The sequence below is a fragment of the Canis lupus genome, chromosome 23 (genome assembly GCF_003254725.2).
Source record: "Canis lupus dingo isolate Sandy chromosome 23, ASM325472v2, whole genome shotgun sequence".
In the NCBI taxonomy this organism is placed as follows: domain Eukaryota; kingdom Metazoa; phylum Chordata; class Mammalia; order Carnivora; family Canidae; genus Canis; species Canis lupus.
Window position 1 is genome coordinate 41,225,333 of NC_064265.1, and position 27,460 is coordinate 41,252,792.

General features: G+C 35.8%; 1 long non-coding RNA gene across 3 annotated transcripts in view; it reads right to left on the minus strand.

Moving 5' to 3' along the window:
* Positions 1-27,460, minus strand: part of LOC125753391 (uncharacterized) — a 111,979-nt gene that overhangs the window by 22,601 nt on the left and 61,918 nt on the right. For all 3 annotated transcript variants that reach the window (XR_007405092.1, XR_007405093.1, XR_007405094.1), the window contains exon 4: positions 11,492-11,546. This is a non-coding gene — a long non-coding RNA (uncharacterized LOC125753391). The remainder of the gene's footprint in view (positions 1-11,491; positions 11,547-27,460) is intronic.

Sequence of the window (27,460 nt, forward strand, 5' to 3'; positions counted from 1 at the left end):
GATAGTAAAAACATTTCATATCAGTAAGAAATATAACCTAGTCAATCAATACATTTAATAACCAGGTTATTCATATGGGAAAAAATAAAATTAGAACATCTTATTATTTACAAAAACAAACTCTCTATGGATTAAATTTCTAGATAGAAAAATCTGAAAAGAACTATAGAAACATTAAACTTACAACATAGGTTAATTTGTTTATGTCCTTTAGGTCAAGAAAGCCTTCAAAAACAAAACATTAAATGCAGAGTTACACAGAAAATTTTTAAACTATGTCTAAAATTTAAAATCTGCATGATCAAATACATCTTAAATAAAGTTAAAAGATAAATGTAAAACAAGGAGAAAATATGTTAAACAGATAAAGAAATTATTTCTAGAATACATAATCAAAAAGACAAGCAGCAAATAAACACTCTATTGTGAGTAAATTCACAAAAGAGAAAGTATGAATTAGATCATAATGAGCTATTTTTTCCCACTAGGTTGGCAAAAACGATAAAATAGACAATATCAAATATTTCTGAGGATGTATGTAGTAAAGAATAAACTAATAACCTGATGGTAGAAGTTTAATTAATATAGCCACATTGACCAATCTGTTAATATCTAAATGGTATGGATACTGAGAAATACAGCAGTATCTATCCCAGATAATTATATACATATTTGCAAATGGGAGAATATACAATAAAAAACAAAATAATCAGGCAGCCCCAGTGGTGCAGCGGTTTAGCGCCGCCTGCAGCCCGGGGTGTGATCCTGGAGACCCGGGATCGAGTCCCACATCGGGCTCCCTGCGTGGAGCCTGCTTCTCTCTCTGCCTGTGTCTCTGCCTCTCTTTCGCTCTCTCTGAATAAATAAATAAATAAATCTTTAAAAAATAAATAAATAATCAAAATTTCTATTAGTAAGAATAGGCTAAACAACCTATAGCATCATGTAAAGTACAATGCTATAGTAAAAAGTAATATGAAAATATATTGAGATATGCAACAATTCCCAAAGAAATTGCAGAAAGTTACAGAGAAATATATACAATATTATGCAAATAACCACAAAACATTTTTCTATATGCATTTATAGGTCTCTAAATTATACAGAAAATAATACTGATAAGGTGGTCACCTTAAGGGAAGAGACTGGGATTTTTAACTGAGTACATAGTCTTTTGGTTTACTATCTTTAAATGGAAAAATAATATTCAGTCAGTTATTTTTATAGTTAAAAATAAATTTTAAAACCATTTTTTAAAAAGTCAGGAACTGGGGGAAACAATACAAAATTAAATCAAGCAGGCATTTAATGAGCTTATAAATATGACAGAAATTATATCTCATTACTTAAAGAAAAATATCAATTCATTTTTATGTAGTCATCTACATAATTCAAGTTAAATCAAGGCCATATTTTTATGCCTGGAGACTATTCATAAGTGTTTGAAGCTATTATTTATACCTCCATTTGGAGTATACACAGCACATCCGGGACTCATCTTTAATGCTATAGCAGGGCTTTTTGCAATTAAAGAGAGTTAATGAAAACAAAATCAAACTTAAATGACTTTAAATGACTCTTATCTTTACTCTGAAAGACCCAAGAGAAAAACATACAGTTAAAAATGTTACTCTTTGGGCTAATTGACTATCTTAATATTGTTCAACAGCCCAAGACACAAGTTTGTCAACTTGGATCAAGCAACTTACTTGAAGGAGGGTGATTTTATTAATAGAGGTTGTGTTCCTTGAAGAAGCATAAAAGAGGGGTGAAATATCAACAGTGACAGCATCACTTAAGAAATCAACTTTTTTAGTGTGATTTTTTCCCCCAGTCTTTGCCAAAGATCTCAGTGACAATTTCTCAATTCAAGTAATATTTATTTAGTGCATCTCTATCAAGAAACAGATTTCTTAAAACCTGTAATTTATAATCTGGTTGGAAAGATGATGCCTACAAGTATAGAACAGTTAAGGAATATTCCAACATAATACATTCTCAAGTGTTAATTAATGTGATGAACCATAATGCTATAATAGATCCAGATTGGGATGGATCATTGTCATCTAAAGACATTAATTCATTGAAAAAATTGAAATGAGACTTATTCTCATAGTCAAATCATCCACATAAATTTTTCAACTACAGTATCCCTGTCAAGAGGATACCCATCTTGAACTGAATTTAATGTATCAGGGAACTCATAAACCCTTATGGGCTAGCTCAGAAGATTTTTATCTAAATCCACCTCCTGACCATCCCTGGTCTTTCCCATGTGAACCTGCATGAACTTCTTCCTCCATGACAATCATTTTCATTCTGCTATTATACCATACCTGACTGGAATAAATTCCAGGTACATTTTAGAAAACTTAACCTTAAAGATAAAAAAATGATAAACTAAGGTACTCAATAATGATGGAAATTGATCTGAAAAATATATGTTCCTGGCTTACAACTGAGAAAATCTCAAACACATTTAAAAAATATATCTGTTCAGTTTTTTAGGACCTTGAGGAAAGAAATTGCACCAATACCTTTCAATGTATTTGAAGTTTATTGACCTCTCCCTCAAACAGTGTGCCTTTATTTTATATTTATAGTTAACCTAAATCCTTCAATCTTCTCCAAAAGTTTTGTATCTTTAAGTCTAACTGTCTCCTTCATGGCCAGGAGTTTGTTTTCACTATGAGTTCTCTGATGTAAAGAAAAAGAGATAAGAACTCTTCACACATCCATTTCCTTCACTCTCCTGTGGAACTAATATGAGGCTTGTGTTTTAGGGAGACTGAGTTCTTAGATGTTTATAAAACAATCCAGCTACCCTTTCAAACTAACCATCCAAGAGACCTTCATTTTAATCACATAACGGTCAACATGGCCAGTTTATGCCACTCCACCTGGAAACCTATGACAGGGATCAGCTGTTCTGTGCTCCTACTACCCAAAAACATCAGAGTCACGTTAACAGGATTCTCATGCCTTTACTCATAATAATGCTGCAACACAATTCAAATTAAAGATGAAGAGAAAAAAAAACACAGATCAGGACAGATTCTTCGGCCCCAGAAAAATAATATTTGATCTATAAGATGTGCTTTGAGCACCCATTTGATATGTAATATTTCACCTCTACGTTTTGAGAATTTTAAGTTTTATATTCATTTTAAATAATTAAAGACAACATTTAAAGTTACTTTTAGTCATTTAATTTATAAATGAAAATGTTATTTACATATACTTAGGAAATACTGTAGTAATTTTTCTAAGCTAAAGTCTTCCTGAGAATCCATATAAAATTACTTTAGCAATTCTAAAACCAAGCCATGGGTCCCATCCTAAAAGAGAATCCAATCCAATAAGAAATATGGTAAGAAATGTGCAGCATGCTATAATAGCACACAGTACTGGCACTTAACCCAATGGTAGGAGAGGAAAGGGGGGCAAGAAGACTACTAAGAAATGACACTGAAGCTGAGGTCTGAAGGCTAAATAGCTATTGGTAAGGGGATGAGAAAAGTAAAGAATGATATAAAATTATATAGGCATGGGGAAAGGCCCAGAAGCAAGAGGGAATAAATGGTAAATAACTGCATTAATAATCCCAACGTTTCAGACCTCTCTGTAACCACACCCTTTGATAGTGCCCTTCCATACTGACCCTGAACCTGGCCGTGTGACTTGCTTTGCCCAATAGGATACCAACAAACTCAATGAAAGCAAAAAAAGCAAGGGTGCATTTTTGCTTCCTCTCTTGAATCCATGCAATCACCAGGCTATCCTGCTGGAGGATGAAACATGTGAAGAAAGCCAAGGACGTCCAAGTCAAGAGCATGGAAACTGCTAATCTTGTCAGTGAAACCCAACCAAAACCAGAATTATTTAGCACAGTCAATACTGACAATCAGCACTGCCCAACTGTCCAGTTGGCAGAACTAATATGGGAAAAGGAATAAATGGTTGTTTTCTTAAACCACTAAGTTTTGAGTGGTTTGTTATACAAATTATTAAGGCAATAGGTAAATGATAGAAAAGAGACACAAACTGACAAGCAAAAATAAATAAATAAAAGCATGTCATTATCTCAATGTATTTTATTAAATTTTTGCAAAGGCTGAATCTTCTTTCAAATGGTAATTCCAATTACATCACCTCTTTGGTGATGTGTTTCCTTGTGTCCTTTATTTTGTTGTTGTTTTGTCTATTTACATGTGTTTGCCTTCTTTATTTTATTTATTTATTTATTTATTTATTTATTTATTTATTTATTTATTTATTTAAAGATTTTATTTATTTATTCATAGAGAGAGAGAGAGAGGGGCAGAGTCACAGGCAGAGGGAGAAGCAGGCTCCATGCAGGGAGCCCGACGTGGGACTCGATCCCGGGTCTCCAGGACCACACCCCAGGCTGCAGGTGGCGCTAAACCACTGCGTCATTTATTTAAACTTAATTTTAAATAAATTAAGAGCTGCCTGTCTTCCTCATTTATTTAAACTTAATTAGTTCTCTTGAGAATCTTGCTAAAGCAGACTGAGTATATACAGTTACTACCTTGGCTCCACACTCTAAAGCTATCTTCCTCTGGGTTTTCTCCTATGTATGTAACTTTTGGGGGCAACATTTTATAGCTTACTACCTTCCCTTCTTCCTCAGGTTTGATTCTTTTCTATGCTCCCTTGATTTTATCTTCCAGTAAGAAATCTATACCTTCCAGTAAGGAACACACTCCCTGCCTACCCCCTTGGCTCCACAAAGCCCATGTGGCCAAGGAAACTTTCAGATGTCCCACTCACTCTGCAATCCTCATTCCCTGCCAGGTGAGAGGACTGGGTACTATAACCCCAGGATTCTGTATACTATAAGGTATTGATTTTTATTTTGGGCAAATATTTTCCTCAATCAATTTTAATAATATAGTAATTTGATTTGTACTTACACTGTTGGGGAGAGTCATATTTTAATTCATCTCCTCTGAGGTTTTTCCAAGTTTTGAAGTTTAGAAGGCCCTCTGTTAATAGATAGTATCAAAGTACTATTCACTATTCACAGAAAAGTAAATTCTTTATTTTATTTTATTTTTTTAAAGATTTTATTTATTCATAAGAGACACAGGGAGAGAGAGAGAGAGGCAGAGACACAGGCAGAGGGAGAATCAGGCTCCATGCAGGGAGCCAAATGTGGATCTTGATCCCGGGACTCCAGGATCACGCCCTGGGCTGAAGGCAGGAGCTAAACCACTGAGCCACCCAGGGATCCCAATTCTTAATTTTAAAAATAACTTTTGGGGATCCCTGGGTGACGCAGCGGTTTGGCGCCTGCCTTTGGCCCAGGGCGCGATCCTGGAGACCCGGAATCGAATCCCAAGTCGGGCTCCATACATGGAGCCTGCTTCTCCCTCTGCCTGTGTCGCTGCCTCTCTCTCTCTCTCTCTCTCTCTCTCTCTCTGTGATTATCATGAACAAATAAATAAATAAAATCTTTAAAAAAAAAAATAACTTTTGGCCCAGTAATACTGCTGCTAGTAATTTGGTGAATGCACGCATTGGCTAAAATAATCTGGAAACAATCTAAATGTCCATTTTTAAATCAGTACTTAAATAGATTAGGTTGTATGTAATGTTAGTATCATTATTTACCATTATGGAAATAACACTATCATATCAGAAGTACAGACAACGTGCATACTATAACTACATTCAAGTAAAGATTAAAAATTATATATAACTATTATTTATGTAATGTATATTACTTTTTTATACATATGCTATTACATGCATATTTTTTCAAGGACTTCAGAAAAGTTGTAATAGCAATAGTTACCTTTGGAGAAAGAAACTTTTGAGTGGTAAAAATGGGAAAGGGAGGGGTTATTTTTTATCATTTCATACTTTCTTGGGAAGACTGAATTACTTGCTAATTATTTGTGAAATTTTAATTTTGTATTAGATTTTTAGAAGTCTATTATGAAAATATTTTATATTTACTTGGTTTTTTTTTTCCAGGTTATTTATTTAGCTTGATTTCTTCTTTCAGTCTAAAATCTTATATTCACATTTACCAAGTAGAAAATTTTAAAAAGTTTTCCTCAGGAAGGAACATAAAACATTGTCAGGGGCATTGAGCTCCATTTAGGATATATTTAAGAATGACTTCCCCAAAAAAGAACAAAAAGACAAATAAGGGAAGAGTCAGAAATACTATCAAAAGTAAATGAGGGAGGTAGAGGATTCTAGGAAGGTAACAGAATAGGAAGCACCAGGAATCTGTCTCCCTTCTAAACAACAATTGCACTGTCAAATCTGTCCAATGTAACTATTTTAGAAATCTGGAGTTTACTGAAGGCTAGCAACTTCCAGGAAAAGGCTTGGACAGTAAATTTTAGTGAATTTTAGTCAATGTTATCTCAGCACAGAAGCAGCTTCCCAGCCCCTTTTTCTCCAACCCTGTGGTAGACAGCCACACGATTATTCCTGGAGCAGTTCACACACAACTTGAAGGAGCCAAGGTAGACATAAAGTGCCCAGTCCTCAGGGATGGACTGAGGGGATCAAACATCAGGGATGTGGTCTCTGACTGCTGGTCCTGATGACAAAGGTGCAAAAAAATGGGCAGTCATTTTTGCACACACACTCTTCATCCTCCAGCTGAAGTGACTTCTGGAAATTTAAAGAGCTGGCAACCTTTACCCCCACTTTGTTTTTCTTTTTTCCCTTTTGAAAATGGAACATTAAAAACTAGGACATTCAAGAGCAACTGCAAATATGGAGAAAATTACAAAGTGACTGTGCGTGCCCAGAGAAAGGCTCAGGCTCAGAAAAGATTTGAGAAACCTTATTTATGCCTCAGGTGACCCTTGGCACAGAGGCATATATATTTATATAAATATGTAACCTATATATACTTATAAAAATAATATCCCATAACCTCATCATCAGAAAAATGAAGATCAAAACCATAATGAGTTATCACTTCACATCAGTCAGAATGGCTAGTATCCAAAAGACAAGAAATAACAAATGCTGATGAGGCTATGGAGAAGAGAACACTCATGTACTGTTAGTGGGAATGTAAATTAGTGTAAACACTGTGGGAAACCGTATGGAGTTCCCCCAAAATTAACAACAGAAATACCATATGATCCAGTGATTCCACTATTGGATATTTACCCAAAGAAAATAAAAACACTAAATTGAAAAGATATATGCACCCCTATATTTATTGTAGCATTAATTACAATAGCCAAGATATAGAAGCAACCCAAATTTCTTTGCTACGTAAATAGATAAAAAAGATGTGGCATATGTATATATACAATAGAATATTACTCGTCCATAAGAAAGAATGTGGGAGTCCTAGGAGGAAAGAGAGAGACAGCAAGAACAAGAACAAGAGCAAGAGTGAGAGTGAATGAAAGAGGGAGATGAGAGAATATCTGAAAAATAATGGCTGAAACTTTCCAAATTTGATGAAGGCATAAATATAAACATCTAAGAAGATCAAGGAATTCTACATAAGATGAACTCAGAGACCCACAACAAGATACATTTATTCAATCATTCAAAAAACAGAATCTTGAAGCAGGGAGAGAAGTAACTGTTATCACATACAAGGAATCCTCAATAGGATTATCAGATTTCCCATCAGAAACTTTTGAGGCCAGTAGGCATGGACCAAATATGTTCAAAGCCTCAAAGAAAAACTTTCAACCAAGAATCCTGTATCTGGCAAAACTGACCTTCCTAAATGTTAGAGAAATTATCAGATATAATCTGAAGGACTTATTACCATTAGGCCTTCCCTGTAAGTAATCTCCAAGAGAGTCTTGCAGGTTGAAATGAAAGGATATTAGACAGTAACTTGAAGCTATATGAAGAAATAAAGATCTCAAGAAAAGTAAATTCATGGCCAATTATAAAGCTAGTATTACTGTAACAACAGTTTATAATTGTATTTTTTTGTTTCTATATAACATGAGATACTAATGCATTTCTGTGCATTCCCAGAAAGGAATTTAAATTTTTCACTAAAATAAATTAAACACAAAACAGGACAGTAACATAGACAATGAAAGTGGGGACATTACTACTATGTCAACAAATTGGATAACCTAGATGAAATAGACAAATTCCTAGATCACAAGACTAACAAGATTAAACCATGGAGAAATAGGAAATCTTAATAGACAAATAATGAGTAAAATACTTAGGAATTAACCAAGGAGATGAAAATCTTACACAATGAAAACTACAAAATATTGTTGAGAGAAATTAACAAAGACATAAACAAATGGAAACACATCTTTAATATTCAGTACCACACAAAGTGATGTACAGATTCAATGCAATCTCTATCAAAATCCCAATGACAATTCTTATAGAAATAGAAATCCAAAATTCATGTGGAATATCAAGAAATCTTGAATAACCCAAACAAAAGAGAGTACAGAAAAAACCTTCACAAAATGGTCAAATGATTTTTAACAAGGGTGTCAAGACCATTCAGTGGGGAAAGGACAGTCTTTTCAACGCATGATGGTGGGAAAACTGGCTATCCATATGCAAAAGAATGAACTTGAATACTTACCTAACACCATATACAAAAATTATCTCAAAATGTATCAAAGACCTAAATGTAAGACCTAAAAAACCCTAAAAATTTTAAAAGAAAATATAGGACAAAAAACTTATGACATTGGATTTGACAATAATTTTTTGGATATGGCACTAATGACACAGGTGGTAAAAAAAAAAAATTGGATTTCATGAAAATTTTAAAACTTTGTGCATCAAAAGACAATCCATAGAATGGAGTAAAATACTTGCAAATCATATATCTGATAAGAGATTAATATCCAAAATATATAGAGAATTCCTGAAACTCAAAAAAAAATCCCACAAAAACCCAATTCAAAAATGAGCAAAAAGCCATGAATAGACATTGTCCAAAGAAGATATACAAATGACCAAAAAGCACATGAAAAGATTATATGATTAACCATAAAGAAATGCATACCAAAACTACAATGAGACACCATCTCACACTCATTAGGATATCCACCATCAAAAAAATCAGAAAATAACAATACTAGTAAAGATATGGAGTAACTGGATCTCTTGTGTTCTGTTGATGGGAATGTAAAATGGTTCAGCTGAGTGGAAAACAATAGGGCAATTCCTCAAAAATTTAAGAATAGAATTTTCATATGATCTAGCAATCCTACTTCTGGATATATACCCAAAAGAACTGAAAGCAGGGTCTCAAAGAAATATATATATCATCGCACCATTATTCAGAATAACTAAAATGTGGAAGCAACCAAATATTCATCAACAGATGAAAAAACAAAATATGTATATACATATAATAGAATATTTATTGTTAACTTATAATGGAAAGATACTCTGACATAAATCTACAACATGAAAGAAGCTTGAGGACATTACACGGAATGAAATAATTCAGTGACTAAAAGACAAATACTATGTAATTCTGCTTATAGGAAGTAATGAAAGTAGTTAAAATCACAGAAACAGAAAATAGAATGGTGGCTGAGAGGAAGAGTGAATGGGGAGTTATTGTTTAACAACCTGTATAGATTTCCAGTTTTTCAAGATGTAGAAGTTCTGCAGATGGGTAGTAGTTATGGTCATATAACATTACGAGTGCATTTAATACCACGGAACTGTACACTTAAAAATGGCTAAGATGGTAAATTTTATAGTTTGTATATTTACTACAATTTTTAAAAACTAAAAAAAAACTACAAAATGAAATTTTGATAGGGTTTAGGTGAGTATATGTACTTGCCAAAACTCAGCAATTGTATACCTAAGATTTCTGTGTCATTGTTATATAAATTTTACCTCAGAAGAAACTACATCAAACATTGAACTCTAATTAATGATATGCATGCTGCATTTTTCAGAGAGAAGCATACTAACATATCTGTAATTACTGTGAAATGAATTTTAAAAATAAAGTGGATGAATGAATGGATAGAGGGATGCATTGATGCGCTGATCTATAAGAAAGTGAGTACATTCTATAGTACAATGTCATTAGTAAAATCGAGGCTTTAGGTATATGGGTGTTTACCATAAAATTCTTTCAACTTTGTTGTATATTTAGAATGTTTATTAAAAATTTAGGGGGGAAAGGAATTTTAAAAAGACAAATGAAGGCATTCAAATATATTAGCAGTTTGGGACCATTTAGTTGAGGAATAAATAACCCTTCACATCATAATAGTTCCTGAAGCTGTGTTTTTTTGTTTTTGTTTTTTTTTGAAGCTGTGTTTATAACAGAGTATACACATCAATTTCATAATCATGAGCCATGTTATAATGATGTGTGTAAAGTGCTATTTAAGAAGTCATATAGAGTATGATATATTTAGGAAATACTGTTATCCATAATAAAATTAAAGTGTTGGTCCTCTAAATAGGAAGTTTTAGTTATTAAGAAAATTCAATTGTGGCGAAGTAGTTTCTTCCCTGTGATGTTGACTAAATTAAATGTATTTCTAAATAAGAAATGTTTTGTGAATTAATCAAATCATACTCAGAAAAAGTTTCGTTGATTTCCATGCTTTTCAGAACCTCCATTTCCTTAATTCATTTACATTTCTAATAAATTCAACAGTCAACTTGTTTCCAATTTTTTGCAGGGGTACACAAAATTTTATATGATCTTTTTCTTTTTTTTTTTTTTTTTGAGAGAGAGAGAGAGAGAGAAGAGTGTGTACGTTGGGGAGGGAGTGCAGTGGGGGGGGGGGGAGAGGACCTTAACCAGGCTCCATGCCCAGCTTGAAGCCCCATGTGGGGCTTGATCTCAGGACCTTGAAATCATGACCTGAGCCAAACCAAGAGTTGGATGCTTAACCGAAAGAGCCACCCAGACACCCTAATGTAATCTATTTTAATATCGTTAGGAAATACTTCAAGTTTAGATTATGTCAGTTATGAAAAATAAATACTCTATGTCTAATATGGTATCCTCAGAAATAAGGACAGCCTTAAAAGTAATATTTCAGTATATCTAATGAATTCTTAATAGTGGAGCTAATCAAAATCTAACATATTTAGTTGGTCCTCTTATTTTTTGGCCTTTTTAAAATTAAATTCATGTGTATGTGTGAGTCTGCTCTGTGTAGACAGCTGCACGTGTTCTTTTTAACCTTGTGAGAAAAAGAACAGTGGAATATGAGCAAAAGCAATCAGGAAATAGAATAGAATAAATAAATGGGGGTAGAGGTGATGCTCATTTCACAGACCAAATAGTATGTTTACAGATAAAATGCTTTCAGATTATTTGCAAAACTAAAGGTTTTCCTACTATTTTCTCAGTGCTCTAGCAAAATAACCTACTAAAATGCCTATAGCACTGTTTAAATGCAATTTTCCTTTCTATTAGAAACAAGACCACATGCATGACTTTTCATTTACTTGAATTTCTTCACATGATTTAAAAACAAGTAGACCTATTGCTTACCAGTTGTGTGAGCTTTAGCAAAGCATTTAATTTATCCGGAACTCAGTTTGCTCATCTGTAAAATGGAGACAATCAGATAATTATGGGATTTTAATAGGAAAATGTATATACAAATACTTGAAAGCTTCAGAATATACAAATGTGAACTCATGTTACTATCACTAACTTTTCACACAGCCAAAGGGCATATTCCTGATTGACTTATAAAAACAATCAATCCATATGCAAACACACGCACTCACATAGCTAAGCCACAGATGCAAAAAGGAAGTAAGTTCAGTATAAAACTAGGCTCCTGATAGCAAATAGCTTGTTTCGTCGATCTCTGTAACAAGGTACCAAAGTCAAATGCCTGTGGATACAGGAAAAGAGCACAATAGTAAAAATGCCCAGATGTATAATGACAGTGTATGGAGATAGTTCAGGAAAAGGAAGGAGGGAGTGTATTCTTTTAAAAATGTTCAAATTCGGGGATCCTTGGGTGGCTCGGTGGTCTGGCGCCTGCCTTTGGCCCAGGGCACGATCCTGCGGTCCCAGGATCGGGTCCCTCGTCGGGCTCCTGGCATGGAGCCTGCTTCTCCCTCTGCCTGTGTCTCTGCCTCTCTCTCTCTCTAGGTCTATCATGAATAAATAAATAAAATCTTTTTTAAAAAAATGTTCAAATTCAATTTTAAATTGGTTGTACTGGCAAACAAACTCACAGTTCGGGCTCTATCACAATATGATCCACATTTAGTTAAAAACATAAAATGAAAACATACGAGATGATTAGAAAACAATGAAAAACCCAATTCAGTATATCCAAGAGTAACCTAGAGCATTCAGTAGTCAGATGGAAAAGACGACTAGTAGTTACCCTGAAGACTAAATAATAATAATATCCAGATGGATGGGAAGAAGAGGGAGCGACTTCTGAGAACTCGGGCAGAGAGACAGCATGGAATGCATAAGTTCTCCTTAAGGGCTATCCTTGCTTATAAGGTTGAAAGATTATTGGGGATAAGCAAGAGACACAAACCTAGAAGATGTAAAGGAAACATGAACAGTATGAGATAAGGGACAGGGTGCCACTGCATATCTGGGGGAAGAGATAAACGAATGCATTATTCTTGCTAAACCTTTCAGTAAAGAAAGTGTTACAATAAAAATATAACTGATTAAGTACTGAGGGCTAAAAACCAAAAAGGGGACAAATATTTCAACATGGGAACTGATTTCAAAGAGTAACTTATGAGTAATTTATTAATTTTCTGATCTTGATTAACTTATGAAAGGTGTTGAAATAACTAAAGAAATCAGGGGTTACCCCAGGCTATCCTGACTTCACCTTTTCATCTTTGAGCTATTTTACAACTCTGTAAATTGCAGAAAACTGATAGCAATATAAATACGTCTTGTTCATGGAAATGTGAATGAATTTTATATAGAAGAAATCACTTTTACATCTTTTTTAAAAAAAATAATTTCAACACTCTTGACTACGTAAATAGATATATCTGCTCTCTGCAATTTTTTTTTTTTTATGAACATGTTCCTGACTAGAAAGACCATATTGGTAATGGAATCCTTCACTGCCCTCCTTCTGCACTAGGTAAGCATGCTTTCACTCATCATCTCTCTGCTGGCTTGGATCAGTAGAAAGTGCTATGTGATTCTTAACATCTGAGATCACAGTGGTCATTCTCTCTCTTTTCAGATCCATTCTCCACATCTTCCTGTCTCGCTGTGTGTCCCAAGCAGTAGACTCTCGGAGAATATATTACCCAGGTTTTTTGCTTTCTGGTTTCTAGTGGGTTTGGCTAAAGGAAGGCATGGGCAAGAGATCAAAGATTGAAAGGAGAAAGGGAGAACTGGAGTAATTTTTTCCTTTCCCTATAATCACCCTCCTACTCCATTCCCCCTCTCCCTACTCCACATGTCAGCTCAATGTTTTGTGTCACTGCTTGCATCCCTTCATTGACTATGACCCCTAAGAGTTTAGGGGTCACTTTATCCATGGCTCTTTTTATTAGGCTTTAGTATATTACTCTCCAGGCGGTAGTAACAGCTTTTCATTGTTGATTATCTTTGGCTCCCCCTACCTTACTTTCTCACTTTCTGGGGTGGCTTCCTTACTGCTGCCACACTTCTATAATCAGTCCTTTCAGTAAATTTTAGCTGAGCCATGTGAATGGAATTGTTTCATGCTGGAACACTGACGGGTGCAATCACCATTCAATAAAATTCAATATTAGGTAGCTCTGAATTTAAATTTAAAATAAAGACACATACACATAACGATAAGCCACTTAAAACTAGCTATTTGTAGGGATCCCTGGGTGGCGCAGCGGTTTGGCGCCTGCCTTTGGCCCAGGGCACGATCCTGGAGACCCGGGGATCAAGTCCCATGTCGGGCTCCTGGTGCATGGAGCCTGCTTCTCCCTCTGCCTATGTCTCTGCCTTTCTCTCTCTCTCTCTCTGTGTGACTATCATAAATAAATAAAAGTTAAAAAAAAAAAAACTAGCTATTTGTGGAATTAAGGTTAAATAAAAGGTTAAAAGGCTAAGTCAATATTTTTTGATGGATTTAATCACAAAATCCTGAGGCCTCCTTCTTATTCCATTTATATATATTCTTTCAGTGTTCACATTCTTTTTGCTTTCTAAAATCTTTTTTCATCTTTTTTATGACAACCTGATGAATCATACATCTGTCATTATTATAGAGGACCTCAGTGTAATAGGAGGTCTAAGAATAGCATATGTAGTAACATAGAATTATACAATACCCTGCTTCTTTCAGGACCATGCAATCATGTACATCAGTTCATGTTAAGTGGTGAGAGGACCACACAGACTTCACTCTCAAGTAGTAATTTTTTAGCAAACTGCCTACATATCTATAATATGTATCTCTGGAAATAATATTAGGTAAAAGCATCTATAAAATATTTAGAGATGGAAAATCATTTTCCACAACTACACCCTCTGATCTATAAGCCTGTTGAGTCTCTGGTCAGTTAATTAGAAATCAACAGACTTACTTCTATTATGTTCATTTCCTGCTTCTTTTTTTTTAATGGAGTATTTGTTTCTCAGTATCCAGTATGAATTTAATGCTAAAGTTTAAAAATACATATACCTCATGGGGATTTTAGCAAGAAGAAATCATTTATTTATTTACATACTTTTAGATTTTATTTATTTGACAGAGAGCACAAGCAGGGGGAGTGGCAGGTAGAGGGAGAGGGAGGAGCAGACTCTTCTCTGAGCAGGGAGCCTGATCATCCCAGAATCCTGGGATCGTGACCTGAGCATGAGCAGAAGGCAGACACTCACCCAACTGAGCCACCCAGGCTCCCCAAGAAGAAATAATGTAAATAACAAGGAATCTAAAAACATTTTTGTTCAGGGGTTTTCCACTCCACTTCATAAGTTCTCAGGGGTAGAGGGTATTATCCTACAACTGGAATAAAAAATGAATTTTCACCCTCTCTCCTTAGTTACAATGTATTTAAAAAAAAAAAAAAAACACCTACTTTTTTGGGCTAATATTTTCTCTGAGACAATTGCATTAGAAATTCATTAAGATCCCTTTCAGGGTTTAGATTCTATATTCTGCCTCTAAATTGACATTTTTCTCTGCTGTCCCAGGAGAAGAGCCTAAGGGTTTCTTATTTTCACAGGAGGGAACTGCCTGGGGACAAAGCAGGGAGGGGCTGACTGACAGGAAGGCTGCTTTAAATCCTTGGTGTGCCAAATAACTGCTCACTCTTTCAGTAGTAACACCCTTCGTTCAAATAGTTGTGGGTGGCCACATGCCACAGAAGGCATGATGAAAGACCATGCAACATCTATAACTTCAGGTCTTTATTGTGAAGATCTTCCTCAAACTGACTAGCTCTGTTCCCTCTGTCTTTTTTATAATGGTAAGTATCCTCTGCCTCTTAATGGAACTCTGAGAAAATGCCCACACACGTCCTCAGATGGTACCTGGATCCGCTTGTGATCTCCAAGGGGTTTATGTCCACCTCTGAGCTCAAAAAATATATAATTAGGGCAGCCTGGGTGGCTCAGCGGTTTAGCGCCGCCTTCAGCCCAGGGCCTAATCCTGGAGACCAGGACCGATTCCCACATCGGGCTCCCTGCATGGAGCCTACTTCTCCCGCTGCCTGTGTCTCTGCGCCTCTCTCTCTCTCTCTCTATCTCTCTCTCTCATAAATAAATAAAATCTTAAATATATATATATAATTTCTTTTCCATCCTCTACACTTTCGTCCCTTCAACATCTGGTAAATTTTCTCTTAAATTTAATTAAACTTATACTTCTGTTGGGTTTTCAGCCCTCACTTTGACTAACTCTAGTCATCCTTTAGCGTTCATTTTTTTATAGTGCTTCTAGCCCTTCCCCACCTTGACTGCTATCACTTGTTGGTGTTTCAGCACCTGCCCTTCAGTCTTTTTAAATAGTCCTTGCTATCCAGGAATTCTAGTTTCCGCCTTCTCTAACCGCTGGCATAGGAAACCAGGGATAACTATTTAGGTTTGTGAGAGGAAAAGGGAACGGCACACAACCCTGTCTCCACTGGAATCCTTGTAAGGTGAACAGTTACCATCACTGTTCCTAAGGGCATTGTACCTCACTAGTTCCTCCGTATCAGACATGCACCCAAAATACAATAGGAGTATAAGGAAGAATCTGGTAGATCTTCACAGAGCAGTAGATAGAGAACAGCAGGAATTTTAACACTGACTTAATTTTTGGTCACATACTACAGAAAGGTTGGCTATAGATCTTGGCAACTGGCTTTTTTCTTTTGCTCCTTCTTCCCTCCCACTATTCAATTTCTCTCCTCTCCCTTTTTAATTCCTCCTGTTCCCGCTGCTGCCTACTGAACTCCTTTCCCAAACCTTTTCCTTGGGAAACTTCCCTTTACTGGCCTTGTCTTTTCTCTCACAAATTCAAGCCCTCCACTCTTATTTGGATGCTAATGAAGTTCGCAGGAAAAACAGATATGCTGTTTTACCTGTTAACATCTAAACCACTACTCTAGGTGAAAGGATCTTTTTCTCCCCATCAGGAATGAGTGGTGAGGTGTCCAACAAGATGCTTTCTCCTTCTCATAATCACATACCCTCTAACAAACACATGGTGATAGGTGATCCTGACACTGAGTGCCTCCTTTATTACTATTCTCTTATGACACACACAAGCATGGTGGAGACCAATGTTCCAGATTTTTCTAAAACAAACATAAGGCCTCTTAAAAGAATAAAGCATTTCCTTGATGATAATGGGATGTTCATTAAACTCACAAAAAAATATAATCATTTGTAATCCAGAAGGATGAATTATTTAAAATTCTATGAAACCCATAGCCAGCCATTCACCCTATGAAGATGAGTTGTAAAGAGAAAAAAGCAGACCCTCTCTTATTCATCAAGAAACATAAAATTCTCTGACTGAAATAGAATATGGAAGATCAAAGTTACATGTCAAAGTGACTTTTACAATCACTAAAATAAAAAGATTTCATTAAAGTATAAAAGGTGTTCTGCACATCAAAATTACTAATAATGAGCCATTAAAATTCATTTCTATCCTATTCATTTAATATCCTTCTGTTCACTAGAGATTGGCCTTAGATTCTCTCTTACAAAAAGCTTCATGCAGATTTTTTATGTTTTTTGTCTTGGTTGCAGAAAATATATATGCTTAGAAGTGTTTTCATTTTCCAGATCTGAGATTCCACCCAAGTGTTAATAGTTGCTTGATACTTGGTTTGGTGTTACTAATATCCTCTGTAATCTCTCCACGGTCCTGAAAACAAGTAATTTGTGGGAGATGGGAAAATGAGGGTTCTTTATGTAATATACCCAGCTATGCTAAAAGATATTTTTCAACAGCTCTCCCCAAAATTTGGGGTTACAGAATCTCAGCTCAGCCTAGGATGACTTTAGATCAAAAGGTTTGTTTGTAGTCTGTTTTTCCACAGAACACCCTAAAATTGATTTCTAAAAAATCTCAGGCTGCAAATCTAACACTCTGGTTGACCTTCGTAGCTCCCAAGTTTAATTACAAGATCCTCTATTCTTAAACTCTGTTGTCTGTTTTTTTCCCCATTTCTATTTCCAGTTTTTCTCTTTTTTAATTGTTCCCCAACAGAAATGAGTCATGATTTGGTAGAAGGAAAATGCTCTCAGCCATGGAAAAGTAAATACAAGGAAATCCTGGAATAAATGCTTCTGCTGAGTGGAGTTATATAACTGCCATTCCAGTTTCTGTGCAGGGACAAGGGGATAAGGATCGCACAGAAGGTTAAGAAAGGAGCTTTAACGTTAGTTTTCATAAAGATCCCCACGGGAGAGAAAACTGGTGAAAAGAAATGGAGTTTATTATAGGGTATCTGCTCCCTGACCAATCATTTGGACAAATTTTAAGCCCTTTATGAAAAATGGCATAGGGCCAGAAAAGAGGTTGCTATTTCTAAGAGACACTGAGTAAAAATATTGCTGTTTCTATACTGAGGTGACACAAGGCAATGCAGAACTGGAGACAGCGTCATTCTTCCTTGTCTATCCAGAACTCAGCACATCTCCCAAGGAGGGGCAGCTTTGGACACAGCTTTGTATAGTAGTACTCTTGATGTGCATCTTGAAGTTCTTACAATATTCTCAGTAGGCACTTTGCCACCAACCATTTTGATGCTACACTTCTAGAAGCTTCACAGAGAAGTCAGAACAGGAAGGAAAAAGAGTTGATGGATGCCATCTGGTACTGCAGAAGACAGGTGTGTGAATTCTCATAAGGGCACCCCTATGGTCCTGCAGAAATACCAGGGGGATCTGTGTGAAATTTCTGCATATGCAGTTGGCAAGACTAGATATTTGAGCTCCAAAGATTAATGCAATTTCCTTTTTGTACATAATATTTAGGTAATAATTACCTACCAACAAAGAGGGTTCCAAGTTGAGGAGGAGTTACTCTATTTAGGATGTTTCTATGTGAGAATTAGTTGGAGCCTTTAGAAACTGCTCATAGATGTATTTATTACTAGCTCCAATTTAGGTAGTTTATTGCAAAAAAAATTACATAAATTTGGGATTTTATTTTAAAAGGCAATCAGAAAAAAATGTCAGATTTTGAGTAACCACTGGAAAAGCTGAGAAATAAAGCTAGAGCTTTACTAGAAAATTATCTAATTGAAAAAATTTGTCCAAGGGAAATGACTTTCAGAAAGAAAGTGGAGCTCCGAAAGAAATACATCAGAGGAGCACTGCTTCAGATTGCCTATTTTGAAAACTAAAAAGAAAACTTTCATGATGGATAACTTCATGATCAGGGACTTCCTTGCAAGGCATCTCTCAACATAGTTAAATAAAGAAATAATGAACCTAATATTATCATTTGACATTGATAAAATGCTAGGAAAAAATAAAAGGAATTTGTTTCATGCTGTAAGGCATTACTGTGTTTGTAAACCTTTGCTGTTGGTGATAGGGTATAATGTTAGAGCTCATTTTCTGGAATCAGACTGCTTACATTTATTTATTTTTTATTTTTATTTTTTAAAGATTCTTATTTATTTATTCATAGAGCCACAGAGAGAGAATGAGAGGCAGAGACACAGGCAAAGGGAGAAGCAGGCTCCATGCAGAAAGCCTGACATGGGACTCGATCCAGGGTCTCCAGGATCACACTCCAGGCTGCAGGCAGCACTAAACCGCTGTGCCACCAGGGCTGCCCTGCTTACATTTAAATTTAACCTCTATCAGTTTCTAATTGGATGTTCTTGGTTTCTTTAGCTGTATAGCATCAAGTTCATACATGATGTTAACTAATACATGTAGAATGCATGGAAAATGGCCATATATAACAACTAAATTATTTCTTTAAAGAAACTTAACAGTTATAAGTTTTTAAATTAAGTATATATACATTAGACTTTTAAAAAGAAAAGATTCCTCTATTGCCAAGCCTAAAGCATCATCTTTACCGTAGTCTTTTCATATTAATTAATGGAAAAAGACCTATGTCCACATTAACCAGAGTTGCTTAACTCTGATAGAGTGAAAAAGTAGGACATTCTTAAATATATCTGGCCCAATGAAAAAGGTTAACAGCCAAGATATTTGCAGTAACTCATAAGCATGTATTCTTGAGTGATATCTCCTAAAGCACTTGCTCATCTTGCCATTACTTGGAAACAGTAGCTTATGGTAGTCAAAAACCTGAAACTTTCACATGGTCATGGTTATGCAGCAGGAAATGGGGAATTAAGCAGAATCAGAAAAGCAGATGTTGACTCTAAGTCAGGAGTCAGTACAAGACCTCACAGAAAGAATGACTCATGGTTCTATGCCTCCTAGAATGATGTCCAATGTGACTAACATGTTACCAAATTTAAATGCTTTCTCCAGGATAGTCAAAAGAATGGCTTTGGATTTTCTAACTGACATTTCAATAAGCAAGATTGAGGTAAGGCAGAGATCAATCCCAGAAGACTGGGACATGGGGGGTTATGAAGATTCTCTAAGGGGAGTGAGAAGGGGAGAGATAGGAAAATCATTGTTTAAAGCTGCCTTCTTTGTATTTGCACATCTTCTGACTCTCTACTGTGTCTGGGAATATAAGATTGTGCTAAGCAAATGAAGATGAACTTCTACTCCAAAAAAGCTACATAGTTTGCTAGTGATTAATAGACAGATGGATAAATAATAGATTATATAGATATGATATATATCATTTAGTTTTCATAGAAGTTATCAATTAAGCATTAAATTCAGTAAAAAAAAAGCTTTGCTTTACTGATTTTCCTTGTTGTCTCATAATTTAGGAAAAAACCTCACCTACGATCTGCCTTCAATCTTTGACCATGATACGCATTGTTAAGAGATTTGTGTGCATTCTACAAATTCAAAGTTAAGCACTATTATTATCCCCATTGGATAGATAAGAAGATAATCTCAGAAAGGAAAAGTGAATCTCCCAAAATCACACATGTGATTTCAACCCCAGGACACCCTGATTCCATACTGACTTCTTAGGCTTTAACATGAAGCCACTCTCAAGACTTCAATTTTTGTAGTGATGCCACCTGGGCAGCTTTCACAAATCCTTATGCCCAGGCTGCACTTGGCACCAATTCAGTAAGAATATCTGGGGTGGAACCCAGACATCTGTTAAGTTTTTAAAGTTCCGCAGAGGAGTCCAATGTGCAGCCAAGGTTGGGAACAACACTCATGTATTCCACTTAAAATTTGTTTTCTTTACATAAATTTTCTTTAAGATAAAAGCCTCTCATTTTCATAAATGAAAAAATATTTTTTTCTTGAAAAGATCCTATTTATGTCTAACTACTCTTAAGACTCTGTAATGCTCCCACAGAGATCTAATCCAAATGCTATTTCCTACTGCCATATTTTTTCTTAGTTCATTACTTTTTATCTTATGGATCAGAGTATTTCAATATTTAGTTATATTTACAATTAGCAATAGCATGATGGTTAAGAGTTGAGAATTTGAAGCTGGTGCACTTAGGTTTGAATCCTAGCTCCTCCTGTGGAGGCCGAGAAAAATCAAGGCCATTCCACCTCAAGTTTAGGGTTAGCACAAGTACCGCCATCCCAGGCCCCTGTGAATAAGAGCTGAAATTTACATTCCTTCAGTTACAGGAAGAAAACAGCTTACAGCTTAATGTCCTAGAAAGCCCCGTATTAAGAAAAAGAACAGAGCCCAAGCCAAGGGCAGGAAGCCTCTATTAGAATAAGAACAGAGCTCAATGCCCTTGAAAGCCCCATATCAGAATATAAACAGAACTTGAGAAATTCCTCCACCCCTTCTGGAGGTCCCCTAGACCAGCCCTTAAAACTAAGCTGAAACCCACCTCGGGGTCCAAGTCCCTGCTCCGCTGTGTTGGGTACACTTGGACCCAAGCTCGAGCTTGTAAATAAACCCTCGTGTGTTTGCATCGGTGTCGGCTCCTTGGTGGTTTCTCGGGTTCGCGATCTTGGGCACAACACCTCCACTAACCTTGTGCCTCAGTTTTATCATATATAAAATGGGACCAGTAAGAATGGGTGACTTACAGACCTATGTCAGAATTAAATTGCATGGAAAGAAATCCCAGAATAATGCAACATGGTGTTAAAAAAAACAAAAAACCTCAATACATTTTATTTTTGTCATTATTATTTTGTGCATAACAAGACACTACATTTCCTTTGTTATGGACATATTTGTGTGCTAAGAATCTAATCATATCTCGAATTTGCCAACTCTCCCCAAATCTAAAAAGTCATTTTTTCTCATCAGCACTAAGCATATTAAAAACTTATGCTTTCTATAAAGTTTTCCAGTGGAAAACTGACTGCAAGTTTCTTTTACTTTCATCATTGAACATGCATCGCGGATACTTGGTCAGAATCAATTGTTCTAATCTGTGACTAGTACTTTCGACCTATTTTGTCGTCTTATAGCAGCACTCAAGCAATTCCACTCCACTTCCAAGTAGACACTGCCTTAAGACAAGTTCTAGGTCCGGTGTAGTACATGGAGCTAGATTCTGTTTTTACCTATGTCATTTTTATCCCTGCTTCCCAGAATCAGAATAAAGGGGCCCTTTGCAGAGGAGGTTTCAGTGGTGAGGTTTCAGGCTTTCAACAGTATACACTCAAGAGAACTTTGACTCTCAACTGACACAGTAACATCATAACTTTACAAGGTTTCTCAGTTTAGTGATGAACACTGTGACAAATATTTTGCAGCTACACTCTCCTTTTTTCTTCTGCATTTCTTTTCCCTATAAATCTCAGCCTAAAGGCTACAGAATTTTTTTTTAATGAATAGCAGATTGTTTTCTATATTTCTTTTCTTATCTCTGTGCTCTGGTACATTTTGCTTAAGCCATTTATTTTCTTCCTCACTCTATTTCTGTCAACATATGCTATTTAATTTCACCTTTGAGAGGAACATCTAAAGACGGCTAAGAAAATTTTAAAAGAGAATGCGAACTGATTCTCACATACAGAAATGATTAGTTAGCTTTATTTTGAAATTTGAGAACCTTAATCAAAATTCCCACAGAGAAAAAAAAGATAGGGATATTCAGAGAGGGCCTGGTCAAGTTCTAAAGGCCATCTATACAGTCTTGAACAGAAAGGAGCAGATGAACCAGGGAAGTCCAAAGTCTATACCAAAACAAACAGACCGTGGAGCATATCAATAGAGGCCATGAAATAACCAAACGTGCTATATTCTATGAAAGTTCAGATACATATAGTAGCTGAAGGATATCTGATACTCAGCCTCTGTCCAGAAGGCCAAGGCCAAGGCCAAGACCAATATGGCTTGCTTAGAGCTGTGGCAGAAGCCTGGTGATCTGGGTTCTGCCAGAAGTTTCCCAAAACAAGGTGAGAAAAAGTTTCCCTATTACTAGGGAACTTTCCTATTACTAGGAAATCAATCATTTGGTGTTGGGGAAAAAAACAGTATCAAGGAGTATACTGTGCACATCTGGAAAACACATCAAGAATTAAATGATGCTTTGGTGCGTTAACATGTCCTGGTAACAAATACTTCACATGATTTCCCCAATTGTCTACATCATACACAGTGAGTAGTAGGACTTTTTTTTTTTACACATTTAGACAAGAAACTATTATACCAGTGATATACGGTAAGACAATGTTATCTCCATTGGTGTATGTGCAGTGGCAGTCCTTGCAATTTTATACTTTAGTGCCCATTCTTTGAAGTACACATTTGTAGGCTATTATAAGAGAAAAGATTTAAAGTCTTCTTATTCTAGTACTCATGGCCAAAACTCCTAACAGAATATGTATCAGGTATTGACCACATCATACTAAATCATAACCTATGGTTTGTACTAGTTATAATAGGACCCAATACTGTTACATTTCAAAACAAGGGTGGATATAGTGGAGTTTTTATACTAGGACAGGGCTAAACTATTACTACTAAGCCTGTTATTCTACAATGCAAAAAATTTAGGCCCATGTCAGACCTGGAAAAAAAATCCAGTGTTCTTCAAACACTTTGAATGATGTGACCTATTTAAAGAAACCACACAGAACCTCAGTGTCTTTGTCTCTAAATGGAATAGTACTGAATCACTTTCCTTCAGAAAATTATAAGGTTAAAATAACATGACATAAGTAAAGATTATATAAAATAAATGTAGATTTATAATAGTAACATTATTATTTTTGGCTCTAGTACTAAAATAGCTATCTGGTATTTCCATAATTTTTTTTTCTCCAGCTTCATTAAAAAATCTTCAAAGCTGTAATTTTCTGAAATATAATCATTATAATATTTTATGAAACTATTTTTTACAAAAAGTTTGCCGACCTTATATATATATATATTTTTTTTTTATTTACTCGTGAGAGACAGAGAGAGAGAGAGGCAGAGACACAGGCAGAGGGAGAAGCAGGCATCATACAGAGAGCCTGATGTGGGAATCGATCCAGGGTCTCCAGGATCACGCCCCGGGCTGCAGGCGGCATTAAACCACTGCGCCACCAGGGCTGCCCCTGCCTACCTTATAGATGTCAGTTCGCCAGGTACATTTTTTGCATGTGTGCTCAGAAATCAGATACAGACTTATGCTTTGCAGTCCTTTAGCTCTTAGCATAAACTAAGATCCCTAACAATTTCCTACTAAGAGAACATGGTTTCCATCCAGAAATTTAATCTTAACAACCAGGACCTTATAATCCTCCAGGGTCTTCTAAAGGTGTTAGCATACCCACCTTGCTAAGGAAGGGACTTAAAGATAGACAGCTGGGACTAGTACCAAATCCCTCAGGTTTCTAATTCAGCAACTTTCAACAGCTCCTCAGGACCTCTCCGATCCACTGCTTCTTGCTCCTTTGGTTTTTACACTTGTAATTACATTATTTAAGGTTACCAATTAACTCAGCCAAAATTCTTCCTTCATTGCCATGTAAGTGGATAAGAGGTCTTTAATTATTAACAGAGGCTAAGAAAACAATGTCAATTTTTTTTTTTGTCAGTGGTTTAAAGTATTGAGAAGTCTCTCTCCAGAGAGGCCTGATATGTATTTTCTTACTGCTTGGAACTGGGTTTCTCTGTGCCAAACAGCCAACCAAAAGTGAGGAATCGTGAACTGTTACCCCTAGCTTTTTACCCAGCTGTTGCCCAGCATAGTACAAGTTCCCTTCTGTGTCACCAGCTTTACTTTATGCAAATGCCAGTTTCTGTCCTTTAGGGAGAATTCACTCAAAACAATGCTAACAACATTCCAAACCCAAAGTGTTACCTGAAATCTCTTTGATAATCATACTGGATAAATTTGAGAACTTGCCAAACAAAAATGGTTTCTCTTCATAAAACTCACTGATTAGTCAAATTACGGGAAAAAAACAAACAGACTGCAGACTTTCATTAATTGCTTTTAATGTTATTCACTCATTTATTCATTCATTCAATTTGGACAGCAGCTGTGACAAAGTGATTTGAGGGGTTTTACTTCTCATTCCACAGCACTTTTTATTATTGGTCTGTGAATAGCTATCTGTTCATGTTTCTTCATTTTCCCCTCATCCTCCATCCCCAAGTATTATTCCTCTTCCCTCACCCACACTGACATATTTAATGTACGCTCCTCTAAGCTATCTTCTGTAAATTAATTTACCTATACATATATCTGTAATACTTACAATTTATATGTTTATAATATACACAAAATGATTGCTCTGTTTTTTTTCAATATTTCGAGCTCTAATTATATCATAATATGCAGATCTATATCCTGCCTTCTGAACATTGAACAGTATTATAATTATTTTATGGTCATTCACAATGTATCACCTACTGCTCTGCTGTTCTTCATGATTTAGCAATAGGAAGCTGTGACAATACAACAGGTATCCTGAAAACACTTGTCCTCCCAGTGGGGACTGGAAATTGGGCAGCGGTTGATGAAAGCTAAGAGTAGAGAAACTATTCTTTTTAACCAGAGGAAGAAAGAAGAAAGCAAGCATCACTCATCATGGCCACGCTGGCTTAAAAAGAGGGGACAAGAACACTTCCCCAGATTAACTACTATAGTTAATCGACTCCTCTGTAATTTGTGTGACCCCTGCCTGGCCCTGCCCACTAAGCCCATCCTATCTAGTTAGGCCGAGAAGATAACATTTAAGTTTCTTTCTCAATCATTTTCATTTTCCTTTTCCCAATCTGTTTGGAATTCCATGCCCCATATTTCTGACCTTGTATTCTACCTACAACTTCGTGCATATGTACTTTGAATCCAACATTTGACAAAGCTCTGGCAGGGCTCACATAAGCCCTCTTTATCTGGGATTTGCATTCACTCTTCAGAATGAAGGTGCTCCAGGAAACAACCAGATGTCTCAAATTCAATCTTAAAGGCTATCACCAGTAATCAATATTTCAATAGAGTTTGCTTCATTAAAAGTAATGGAAAAATATGGATCAAATAAGCAAAATTGATAATAATTAGCTGTCAAGTTTTGGGAAATATGAATGGTGAGATGCCATTCCTCTAGCAAAGAAAATCAATGGGTAGTACATTACCTTCCAAATATCTGATTAGCTTCCCCTAATTGGACTATCACAAATCCACAAGAGATTTATTACAATACCCTATATTTCAACTTTACTGTCCACATTAGACAATTTGATTAACTGGCCTATATTTTCAGTCATCTTTAAAATTTTTCTAAAAATGAACTCATTTCGTTTTTTCATAATGAGGCTATAGTTAGTTGAAAGTTGATATAGGATGCACTAGTACAAAGAACATTACATCAAAAGAAATGTTATTAGTTTTAAATGAATTGGGGATGAACACTTCTCTCGTGTGATCTATAGGAAATATTCCAGTTACTACGTCACATATGCAGACCCTGGTTTGAGTATGAAGAGTACAGTGATAACCTAGCACAACATGATCAGATTTTCAGCTCATTTCTATTCACTTCTCCTAGAAATTTCAAACCAGATTATAAAATTTGTGCACAATGATTATAATGCAGGTTTTATTATTAAATGGATGCTATGCAATTTATTAGTCATTAAATATTAAATCACAATTATTGCAATAAGACACAAGCAAGAAGACATACAGATTTTAAAGTACACACATGCCATATGCAAAGGAAAGGAGGAGAGTAAAGAAAATATGAAATCGAAAGAGGTCTTAGGTCAATCGGAAAAGGACAAACATTATATGGTCTCATTCATTTGGGGAATATAAAAATTAGTAAAAGAGAATAAAGGGCAAAGGAGAGAAAATGAGTGAAAATGTTAGTGAGGGTGACAAAACATAACAGACACCTAACTCTGGGAAACAAACAAGGGGTAGTGTAAAGGGAGGTGGGCGGGAGGTTGGGGTGACTGGGTAATGGGCACTGAGGGGGGCACTTGGCGGATGAGCACTGGGTGTTAAGCTATATGTTGGCAAATTGAACTCCAATAAAAAATATTTTTAAATAAAATAATAAAAAAAGAGGACTTAGGAAAAATCTGTTAGTGGCTCTTGTTATTCACTCATCTATCGCAGACTAAAATGTCACCTATTTTGTGATTGATGTAAATTAAAATTTTAGATCATATCATAGACTTATTCTCTTGGGGTTTTTTCCTATTCGTTTTAAGCGAAGATTAAGAAAGTAAGTCTGAGCCTTCACTATATCTCTGCCTGCTTCCATCTGTGCTCTGTTCTGCATAATATTTATCTTTTACCTTCCCCTCTGTTTATAAATCAAGAAAGTTCCTCATTCTTTAGAAAATAAGGCGAATCTCTAGCAGACTTGTTTAAACTGGGGACACAAAAAAAATTTAAAAAAAATAAACTGGGGACACACACTTGTCTGTTTGGATCTCTCTCACTCTCCATCACATGCCCCATTCTAGAAATGCACAGATTAGATTCCGTGAGCAAGTCATACAACTTTTTTTTTTTTCTTGAAGTTTTA